Genomic DNA, 12,318 nt, shown 5'->3' on the forward strand with positions numbered 1-12,318 from the left:
TATATTCAACTAATTTTTATGTACAGATCTGAAAATTTGTATACAAGATATTCAGACATATGGAAATATATCTAGCATAATCTATTATATCTATAAAAGGTAGAATGTGTGTGTGTGTGTGTGTGAGTGAGTGAGTGAGTGAGAGAGAGAGAGAGAGAACAATTCTCAACCTATATACTCAACAAATTTTGTATCTACAGATTTGATAATTTGTATATAGGGTATTCAGACATAAGGAAATATATCTAGCATAATCTATCTATTATATCTATAAAAGTGAGAATGTGTGTGAAAGAGAGAGAGAGAGAGAGAACAATTCTCAACCTATATATTCAACAAATTCTATCTTTACAGATTTGAAAATTTGTATATAGGGTATTCAGACATTTGGAAATATATCTAGCATAATCTATTATATCTATAAAAGTGAGAATGTGTGTGTGAGAGAGAGAGAAAGAACAATTCTCAACCTATATACTCAACAAATTTTTTATCTACAGATTTAAAAATTTGTATATAGGGTATTCAGACATATAGAAATATATCTAGCATAACCTATCTATTATATCTATAAAATGACCATGTGTGTGTGTGTGAGAGAGAGAGAGAGAGAGAGTCAGAGAGAGAGAGAGAACAATTTTCAGCGTGTGTGTGTGTGAGAAAGAGAGAGAGAGAAAGAGAGGAAGGAAAATTCTCACCCTATATATTCAACAAATTTTTTATCTACATATTAGAAAATTTGGATATAGGGTATTCAGACGTATGGAAATATATCTAGCATAATCTATCTATTATATCTATAAAAGTGAGAATGTGTGTGTGAGAGAGAGAGAAAGAGAGAGAGAGAGAACAATTCTCAACCTATATATTCAACTAATTTTTTATCTACAGATTTGAAAATGTGTATATTGGGTATTCAGACATATGTAAATATATCTGTCATAATCTATGTATTATATCTATAAAAGTGTGAATGTGAGTGATGGAAAGAGCAAAAAATTCTCAACCTATATAACCTATAAAAGTGAGAATATGTGTGTGAGAGAGAGAGAGAACAATTCTCAACCTATATATTCCACACATTTTTTGGCACAGATTTGGAAATTTGTATATAGGGTAGGCAGACATATAGAAATATATCTAGCATAATCTATCTATTATATCTATAAAAGTGAGAACTTGTGTGTGTGTGTGTGTGTGAGAGAGAGAGAGAACAATTTTTAACCTACATACTCAACAAATTTTTTACCTACAGTTTAGAAAATTTGTATATAGTGTATTCAGACATATGGAAATATATCTAGCATAATCTATCTATTATATCTCTAAAATTGAGAATGTGTGTGTGAGAGAGAGAGAGAGAACAATTTTCAACCTATATACTCAACAAATTTTTTTATCTACAGATTTGAAAATTTGTATATAGGGTATTCAGACATATGGAAATATATCTAGAGTAATCTATCTATTATATCTATAAAAGTGAGAATGCGTGTGTGTGTGAAAGAGAGCGACACAGAACAATTCTCAACCTATATATTCAACAAATTTTTTATGTACAGATCTGAAATATCACATTTGTATAGAAGTAGAAATCTTGATACCTACTCTGATACCTAATAAAAGAAAGGACACTCTTTAGGGCGGATTTTGATTATAACAAGTCACTAATTAGAAATTATAATAAACATTCTAATAATTTAAGAATTTTACCAAAATAAAATTGCATGGTAATCACCCAATTTCTGCCACAAAATTTTGATTGGCAGAACTCATAAACATAAAATATATATTTTCTAATTTCATCTTTTTTTTTTCTTTTTACATAATCTGGTTTGATGTTTTCCCAAATATTCAAATCACTATATTTTGCTGCTTAATATCAAATACAGCAACTGAGTTATTTTTATGCATCAAACAATTACATTTTCTCATTCATCCAAACTAATCACTGAACATCAATTTCATATTTTCTTCACTAAAATATTACTGTGCTTGATGTCATCAAGTGGAGCAGATCATTTTTTTTTCATTTGTTCACACATTTTTCCAATTTATATATATTTTAAAGATTCTTAGCCTATGTCATTGCATACCAATCTGTTTATTAAAAGTTAAGGTTCACTGTAAACACATATGTTACACCAAAATAAAAACGCTTCAGATAATGTCTTGATATTCAATTCAGTTTCTCACATGACATCTTATGAAGTTAGTAGAAATGTTACAGACTTTTGAATCTCAAACACTTTCAATACTGTGCACTGATATTTTCTTTTTTGCAATATAAGCACATTCATGATTTTTTTTACAAACGTTAAAAACTTTCACATTGTGTAGCAATATACTGAAACAATTATAAAAATATTTGTTTTTATTTTGAATGATGCAGGGCATCTGAAGAGAGATTTTTCTAACAAAATGAAAGTATAATTTTTAGCAATAGGTATCTAGGAAAAGGCCACTACATATGTTATAAGTTCCAAATTTCCACAACCTGGCAAATACTGGTACATGCTAGCAAATTTAGATTTGCAATTACAGAATATGATTCTAATTTTTTCCTTTGCTCTTTATTCTAACACTACACTAAGTTTACTGTGTTATTTCGCTACAGTTGATATTGTGTAGAACAATAAGAAATCATAGTGAACAATGCATTCAACAAAATTTCACACACATTTCTAGATACCTATATCTAATAAGTTCAAAAGAAAGGACACACTTAGGGAGGTATTTTGGTGGTCAAGTCACTAAAAAGAGATTAGCTGGTTTCCCGGCATAGCCTAGGATATAATAAAGATTGACTGAAATACATGTTCTAGCTGGTTTCTAGGCGTTGCCAGGGATGTAATATAGACACATTATGTTGTATATTACCTGTTCTCTTCTCCCTAAGGTAAAACAATTTCATATACATGCTGTAAATTACCTATGCTAGGGATAAAACATGAACAATACCAGTCCTAGGGTAGATAAAACAAATAATACATAGAGATGAAAGATTCCTCTCCCCTAAGAATCAAACATATGTTCAATATCTGCTTTTGTTTTTTCATTGTTTATACGGTCCCGAGCAACGCCGGGTAGCCCTGCTAGTCTATATATATAAAAGGCAAAAATCGGTGTGTATGTATGTATGTATGTATGTATGTATGTATGTTTGTTTGTAACGCTAAAACTTTTGAAAGACGGAACCAGAGTTGACAAATTTGGTATCATATTGCACCTTGATCACCCGGATGACAAATATCGAAATTTCACGTCAAACGGACCAGTAGAAAGGGGTCAACTGATCGTTTTTCTCCTAGGGGGGCCCCCCAAAAAACCTGTCATTTTAACGTTATTCAATACGTGTCACGTGACGTGACGTCAGCTCAAACTTTTGACAGACACAACCAAAGTTGACAAATTATGTATCATATTGAACCTTGATCACCCGCATGACAAATATCGAAATTCCACACCAAACGGACCATTAAAAGGGGGTGAACTGATCATTTCTCTCCTAGGGGGGCCCCCCAAAAAACCTGTCATTTTAATGTTATTTTAATGTTAATATTACATAATCCAAAAACGCTTAGTCATGTCACGTGACGTGACGTCAACATCCAGTAATGGCGAACAAATGTAAACAAACACTTTGTTTTACCGATACTTTTGTAATTTCTCTTCTGCTTTGTTCTAGAGATTATTAAACTCCATGACAATGTCTCCAACGTATTTAACTGGTTAAAAATAGTATTTATACAAGAGTTTTAACGAAAAATATCAGGAAAAAATGTACAGGAATAAAAAAAAATTCAGCTTTCAAAATATTCGTCGATAAAAAAACCGATCTTTATATTTGCGCTAGCCATTTTGTATATTACCACGTGACCTGCTATCTCTTAAACTGGAGGGGGGGGGATCCACTTGAATCCAACAAAACCAGTAATTTTTTTTTTCTATTATATATACATCATTTTCTATAAAATTAAGTGTAGACTTTATAATTAAAACAAAAAATGTTATCTATATATATAAAAGGCAAAAATCGGTGTGTATGTATGTATGTATGTATGTATGTATGTATGTATGTTTGTTTGTAACGCTAAAACTTTTGAAAGACGGAACCAGAGTTGACAAATTTGGTATCATATTGCACCTTGATCACCCGGATGACAAATATCGAAATTTCACGTCAAACGGACCAGTAGAAAGGGGTCAACTGATCGTTTTTCTCCTAGGGGGGCCCCCCAAAAAACCTGTCATTTTAACGTTATTCAATACGTGTCACGTGACGTGACGTCAGCTCAAACTTTTGACAGACACAACCAAAGTTGACAAATTATGTATCATATTGAACCTTGATCACCCGCATGACAAATATCGAAATTCCACACCAAACGGACCATTAAAAGGGGGTGAACTGATCATTTCTCTCCTAGGGGGGCCCCCAAAAAAACCTGTCATTTTAATGTTCATATTACATAATCCAAAAACGCTTAGTCATGTCACGTGACGTGACGTCAACATCCAGTAATGGCGAACAAATGTAAACAAACACTTTGTTTTACCGATACTTTTGTAATTTCTCTTCTGCTTTGTTCTAGAGATTATTAAACTCCATGACAATGTCTCCAACGTATTTAACTGGTTAAAAATAGTATTTATACAAGAGTTTTAACGAAAAATATCAGGAAAAAAAGTACAGGAATAAAAAAAAATTCAGCTTTCAAAATATTCGTCGATAAAAAAACCGATCTTTATATTTACGCTAGCCATTTTGTATATTACCACGTGACCTGCTATCTCTTAAACTGGAGGGGGGGGGATCCACTTGAATCCAACAAAACCAGTAATTTTTTTTTCTATTATATATACATCATTTTCTATAAAATTAAGTGTAGACTTTATAATTAAAACAAAAAATGTTATTCATACTAAAAAAAAAAAACGCTTAGTCATGTCACGTGACGTGACGTCAACATCCACTAATGGCGAACAATTGTACCTATTTATTATGCCTCCCCACGGGACAGTTAGACACCAGGGTCGTTTTTTAACGTGGAGAAAAGGTACAAAAATAAAAATTGTCTCAGTCGTGGAGGATTTAAGTGCAGCATCTGAAGAACAGATACTACACTTTGATCTTGACCAAAAGGCCAAGAATGCGAACAATTGTAAATAACAACTTTTTTCACAAAACCAACACCGTCTTTCTTTTTTTTCTCTCTCTTTCTCTCTCTCACCCACTTACTCTTCCCTCTCTCTCACCCTCTTTCTCTTGACGTCACACCACTGTTAAACTGTGGGGGGGGGGAACACATTCCCAGGCATTATCTCCTATAGATGCACATTTTATTAGAAATTCAGCTTTCAAAATATTAGACGATAATAAAAATATAAAACCAACACCCTCTTTCTCTTTTCTCTCTCTCTCACCAACTTACTCTTCTCTCTCTCTCACCCTCTTTCTCTTGACCTCCTACTACTGTTAAACTGTGTGTGTGTGTGGGGGGGGGAAGAGGCAGCTTGAAAACCAACAAAAACAGTGCACAGTTTCCCAAGCATTTGGGGTGGGAAGGGGGGGAAGAAGCCGAGCGCACAGTTTCGTGTGAGAGAGAGAGAACAATTCTCAACCTATATACTCAACAAATTTTTTATCTACAGATTTGAAAGTTTGTATATAGGGTATTCAGACATATGGAAATATATCTAGCATAATCTATCTATTATATCTATAAAAGTGAAAATGTGTGTGTGTGTGAGGTAGCCAGAGAGAGAGAGAGAGAGAGAGAGAGAGAGAGAGAGACAACAATTCTCAACCTATATATTCAATACATTTTTTATCTACAGATTTGAAAATTTGTATATAGGGTATTCAGACATATGGAAATATATCTAGCATAATCTATCTATTATATCTATAAAAGTGAAAATGTGTGTGTGTGTGAGGTAGCCAGAGAGAGAGAGAGAGAGAGAGACAACAATTCTCAACCTATATATTCAATACATTTTTTATCTACAGATTTGAAAATTTGTATATAGGGTATTCAGACATATGGAAATATATCTAGCATAATCTATCTATTATATCTATAAAAGTGAAAATGTGTGTGTGTGTGTGTGTGTGTGTGTGTATGCGTAAGAGAGAGAGAGAACAATTCTCAACCCATATACTCAACGTATTTTTATCTACGGATTTTAAACTTTGTATATAGGGTATTCAGACATATAGAAATATATCTAGCATAATCTATACATTATATCTATAAAAGTGAGAATGTGAGTGTGTGAGAGAGAGAGAACAATTCTCAACCTATATATTCAACAAATTTTTTACCTACAGATTTGAAAATTTGTATATTGGGTATTCAGACATATGGAAATATATCTAGCATAATCGATCTATTATATCTATAAAAGTCAGAATGTTTGCGTGTGGTTGTGTGTGTAAGGTTGCGAGAGAGAGAGAGAGAACAATTCTCAACCTATCTATTCAATAAATTTGTTATCTACAGATTTGACCATTTGTATATAGGGTATTCAGACATATGGAAATATATCCAGCATAATCTATCTATTATATCCATAAAAGTGAGAATGTGTGCGTGAGAGAGAGAGAGAGAGAGAGAGAGTAAGTACAATTCTCACCCTATATATTCAACAAATTTTTTATCTACCGATTATAAAATTTGTATATAGGGTATTCAGACATATGGAAATATATCTAGCATAATCTATCTATTATATCTAGAAAAGTGAGAATGTGTGTGAAAGAGAGAGAGAGAAGAGAGAGAGAGAACAATTCTCAACCTATATATTCAACTAATTTTTATGTACAGATCTGAAAATTTGTATACAGGGTATTCAGACATATGGAAATATATCTAGCATAATCTATTATATCTATAAAAGGTAGAATGTGTGTGTGTGTTTGTGAGTGAGTGAGTGAGTGAGTGAGAGAGAGAGAGAGAGAGAGAACAATTCTCAACCTATATACTCAACAAATTTTGTATCTACAGATTTGATAATTTGTATATAGGGTATTCAGACATAAGGAAATATATCTAGCATAATCTATCTATTATATCTATAAAAGTGAGAATGTGTGTGAAAGAGAGAGAGAGAGAACAATTCTCAACCTATATATTCAACAAATTCTATCTTTACAGATTTGAAAATTTGTATATAGGGTATTCAGACATTTGGAAATATATCTAGCATAATCTATTATATCTATAAAAGTGAGAATGTGTGTGTGAGAGAGAGAGAAAGAACAATTCTCAACCTATATACTTAACAAATTTTTTATCTACAGATTTAAAAATTTGTATATAGGGTATTCAGACATATAGAAATATATCTAGCATAACCTATCTATTATATCTATAAAATGACCATGTGTGTGTGTGAGAGAGAGAGAGAGAGAGTCAGAGAGAGAGAGAGAACAATTTTCAGCTTGTGTGTGTGTGAGAAAGAGAGAGAGAGAAAGAGAGGAAGGAAAATTCTCACCCTATATATTCAACAAATTTTTTATCTACATATTAGAAAATTTGGATATAGGGTATTCAGACGTATGGAAATATATCTAGCATAATCTATCTATTATATCTATAAAAGTGAGAATGTGTGTGTGAGAGAGAGAGAAAGAGAGAGAGAGAGAACAATTCTCAACCTATATATTCAACTAATTTTTTATCTACAGATTTGAAAATGTGTATATTGGGTATTCAGACATATGTAAATATATCTGGCATAATCTATGTATTATATCTATAAAAGTGTGAATGTGAGTGATGGAAAGAGCAAAAAATTCTCAACCTATATAACCTATAAAAGTGAGAATATGTGTGAGAGAGAGAGAGAGAGAGAACAATTCTCAACCTATATATTCCACACATTTTTGGGCACAGATTTGGAAATTTGTATATAGGGTAGGCAGACATATAGAAATATATCTAGCATAATCTATCTATTATATCTATAAAAGTGAGAACTTGTGTGTGTGTGTGTGTGTGAGAGAGAGAGAGAACAATTCTTAACCTACATACTCAACAAATTTTTTACCTACAGTTTAGAAAATTTGTATATAGGGTATTCAGACATATGGAAATATATCTAGCATAATCTATCTATTATAACTACAAAAGTTAGAATGTGTGTGTGAGAGAGAGAGAGAGAGAACAATTCTAAACCTATATATTCAACAAATTTTTTATCTACAGATTTGAAACTTTGTATATAGGGTATTCAGACATATGGAAATATATCTAGCATAATCTATCTATTTTATCTATAAAAGTGAGAATGCGTGTGTGTGAGATAGCGAGAGAGAGAGAGAGAGAAAAAGAGAGAGATAAAAATTCTCAACCTATACATTCAACAAATTTTTTATCCACAGATTTGAACATTTGTATATAGGGTGTTCAGACATATAGAAATATATCTAGCATAATCTATCTATTATATGTATAAAAGTGAGAATGTGTGTGTGTGTGAGAGAGAGGACAATTGTCAACCTATGTATACAACAAATTTTTTATCTACAGATTTCAAAATTTGTATATTGGGCATTCAGACATATTTCAATATATCTGGCATAATCTGTCTATTATATCTATAAAAGTGAGAATGTGTGTGATAAAGAGAGAGAGAACAATTCTCAACCTATATACTCAACAAATTTTTTATCTACAGATTTGAAAATTTGTATATAGGGTATTCAGACATATGGAAATATATCTAGCATAATCTATTATATCTATAAAAGTGAGAATGTGTGTGTGTGTGTGAGAGAGAGAGAGAGAGAGAGAGAGAACAATTCTCAACCCATATACTCAACAAATTCTTTATCTACAGATTTTAAAATTTGTATATAGAGTATTCATACAAATAGAAATATATCTAGGATAATCTTTCTATTATATCTATAAAAGTGAGAATGTGTGTGTGTGTGAGCGAGAGAGAGAGAGAGAGAGAGAGAGAGAGAACAGTTCTCAACCTATACATTCAACAAATTTTTATATATAGGGTATTCAGAAATATCGAAATATATCTAGCATAATCTATTATATCATTAAAAGTTAGAATGTGTGTGTGTGAGAGATAGAGAGAACAATTCTCAACCTATGCACTCTACAAATTTTGTATCTACAAATTAGAAAATTTGTATATAGGGTATTCACACATATGGAAATATATCTAGCATAATCTATCTATTATATCTATAAAAGTTAGAATGTGTGTGTGAGGTAGCCAGAGAGAGAGAGAGAGAGAGAGAGTAAGAACAATTTTCAACCTATATATTCAACAAATATTTGATCTACAGATTAGAAAATTTGTATATAGGGTATTCAGACATATGGTAATATATCTAGCATAATCTATCTATTATATCTCTAAAATTGAGAATGTGTGTGTGAGAGAGAGAGAGAGAACAATTTTCAACCTATATACTCAACAAATTTTTTTATCTACAGATTTGAAAATTTGTATATAGGGTATTCAGACATATGGAAATATATCTAGAGTAATCTATCTATTATATCTATAAAAGTGAGAATGCGTGTGTGTGTGAGAGAGAGCGACACAGAACAATTCTCAACCTATATATTCAACAAATTTTTTATGTACAGATCTGAAATATCACATTTGTATAGAAGTAGAAATCTTGATACCTACTCTGATACCTAATAAAAGAAAGGACACTCTTTAGGGCGGATTTTGATTATAACAAGTCACTAATTAGAAATTATAATAAACATTCTAATAATTTAAGAATTTTACCAAAATAAAATTGCATGGTAATCACCCAATTTCTGCCACAAAATTTTGATTGGCAGAACTCATAAACATAAAATATATATTTTCTAATTTCATCTTTTTTTTTTCTTTTTACATAATCTGGTTTGATGTTTTCCCAAATATTCAAATCACTATATTTTGCTGCTTAATATCAAATACAGCAACTGAGTTATTTTTAGGCATCAAACAATTACATTTTCTCATTCATCCAAACTAATCACTGAACATCAATTACATATTTTCTTCACTAAAATATTACTGTGCTTGATGTCATCAAGTGGAGCGGATCATTTTTTTTTCATTTGTTCACACATTTTTCAAATTTATATATATTTTAAAGATTCTTAGCCTATGTCATTGCATACCAATCTGTTTATTAAAAGTTAAGGTTCACTGTAAACACATATGTTACACCAAAATAAAAACGCTTCAGATAATGTCTTGATATTCAATTCAGTTTCTCACATGACATCTTATGAAGTTAGTAGAAATGTTACAGACTTTTGAATCTCAAACACTTTCAATACTGTGCACTGATATTTTCTTTTTTGCAATATAAGCACATTCATGATTTTTTTTACAAACGTTAAAAACTTTCACATTGTGTAGCAATATACTGAAACAATTATAAAAATATTTGTTTTTATTTTGAATGATGCAGGGCATCTGAAGAGAGATTTTTCTAACAAAATGAAAGTATAATTTTTAGCAATAGGTATCTAGGAAAAGGCCACTACATATGTTATAAGTTCCAAATTTCCACAACCTGGCAAATACTGGTACATGCTAGCAAATTTAGATTTGCAATTACAAAATATGATTCTAATTTTTTCCTTTGCTCTTTATTCTAACACTACACTAAGTTTACTGTGTTATTTCGCTACAGTTGATATTGTGTAGAACAATAAGAAAATCATAGTGAACAATGCATTCAACAAAATTTCACACACATTTCTAGATACCTATATCTAATAAGTTCAAAAGAAAGGACACACTTAGGGAGGTATTTTGGTGGTCAAGTCACTAAAAAGAGATTAGCTGGTTTCCCGGCATAGCCCAGGATATAATAAAGATTGACTGAAATACATGTTCTAGCTGGTTTCTAGGCGTTGCCAGGGATGTAATATAGACACATTATGTTGTATATTACCTGTTCTCTTCTCCCTAAGGTAAAACAATTTCATATACATGCTGTAAATTACCTATGCTAGGGATAAAACATGAACAATATCAGTCCTAGGGTAGATAAAACAAATAATACATAGAGATGAAAGATTCCTCTCCCCTAAGAATCAAACATATGTTCAATATCTGCTTTTGTTTTTTCATTGTTTATACGGTCCCGAGCAACGCCGGGTAGCCCTGCTAGTTCATACTAAAAAAAAAAACGCTTAGTCATGTCACGTGACGTGACGTCAACATCCACTAATGGCGAACAATTGTACCTATTTACTATGCCTCCCCACGGGACAGAGTTAGACACCAGGGTCGTTTTTTAACGTGGAGAAAAGGTACAAAAATAAAAATTGTCTCAGTCGTGGAGGATTTCTCCTCCACCGAAAGAGAACAAGAAATAGAAGTGCAGCATCTGAAGAACAGATACTACACTTTGATCTTGACCAAAAAGCCAAGAATGCGAACAATTGTAAATAACAACTTTTTTCACAAAACCAACACCGTTTTTACTTTTTTTTCTCTCTCTTTCTCTCTCTCACCCACTTACTCTTCCCTCTCTCTCACCCTCTTCCTCTTGACGTCACACCACTGTTAAACTGTGGGGGGGGGAACACATTCCCAGGCATTATCTCCTATAGATGCACATTTTATTAGAAATTCAGCTTTCAAAATATTAGACGATAATAAAAATATAAAACCAACACCCTCTTTCTCTTTTCTCTCTCTCTCACCAACTTACTCTTCTCTCTCTCTCACCCTCTTTCTCTTGACCTCCTACTACTGTTAAACTGTGTGTGTGGGGGGGGGAAGAGGCAGCTTGAAAACCAACAAAAACAGTGCACAGTTTCCCAAGCATTTGGGGTGGGAAGGGGGGGAAGAAGCCGAGCGCACAGTTTCGTGTGAGAGAGAGAGAACAATTCTCAACCTATATACTCAACAAATTTTTTATCTACAGATTTGAAAGTTTGTATATAGGGTATTCAGACATATGGAAATATATCTAGCATAATCTATCTATTATATCTATAAAAGTGAAAATGTGTGTGTGTGTGAGGTAGCCAGAGAGAGAGAGATAGAGAGAGAGAGAGAGAGAGAGAGACAACAATTCTCAACCTATATATTCAATACATTTTTTATCTACAGATTTGAAAATTTGTATATAGGGTATTCAGACATATGGAAATATATCTAGCATAATCTATCTATTATATCTATAAAAGTGAAAATGTGTGTGTGTGTGTGTGTGCGTAAGAGAGAGAGAGAACAATTCTCAACCTATATACTCAACGTATTTTTATCTACGGATTTTAAACTTTGTATATAGGGTATTCAGACATATAGAAATATATC

General features: G+C 32.0%; 2 pseudogenes; both read right to left on the reverse strand.

Annotated features, from left to right (window-relative positions):
• Positions 1-5,055: 5,055 nt before the first annotated feature.
• On the reverse strand, positions 5,056-5,160 carry LOC145258538 (U2 spliceosomal RNA; annotated as a pseudogene).
• A 6,138-nt stretch (positions 5,161-11,298) lies between these two features.
• LOC145258561 (U2 spliceosomal RNA) lies at positions 11,299-11,432 on the reverse strand (annotated as a pseudogene).
• Between the last annotated feature and the right edge of the window lie 886 nt (positions 11,433-12,318).

The sequence above is a fragment of the Euprymna scolopes genome, chromosome 33 (assembly GCF_053919585.1).
Source record: "Euprymna scolopes isolate OS-2025 chromosome 33, ASM5391958v1, whole genome shotgun sequence".
NCBI classification, from domain to species: domain Eukaryota; kingdom Metazoa; phylum Mollusca; class Cephalopoda; order Sepiida; family Sepiolidae; genus Euprymna; species Euprymna scolopes.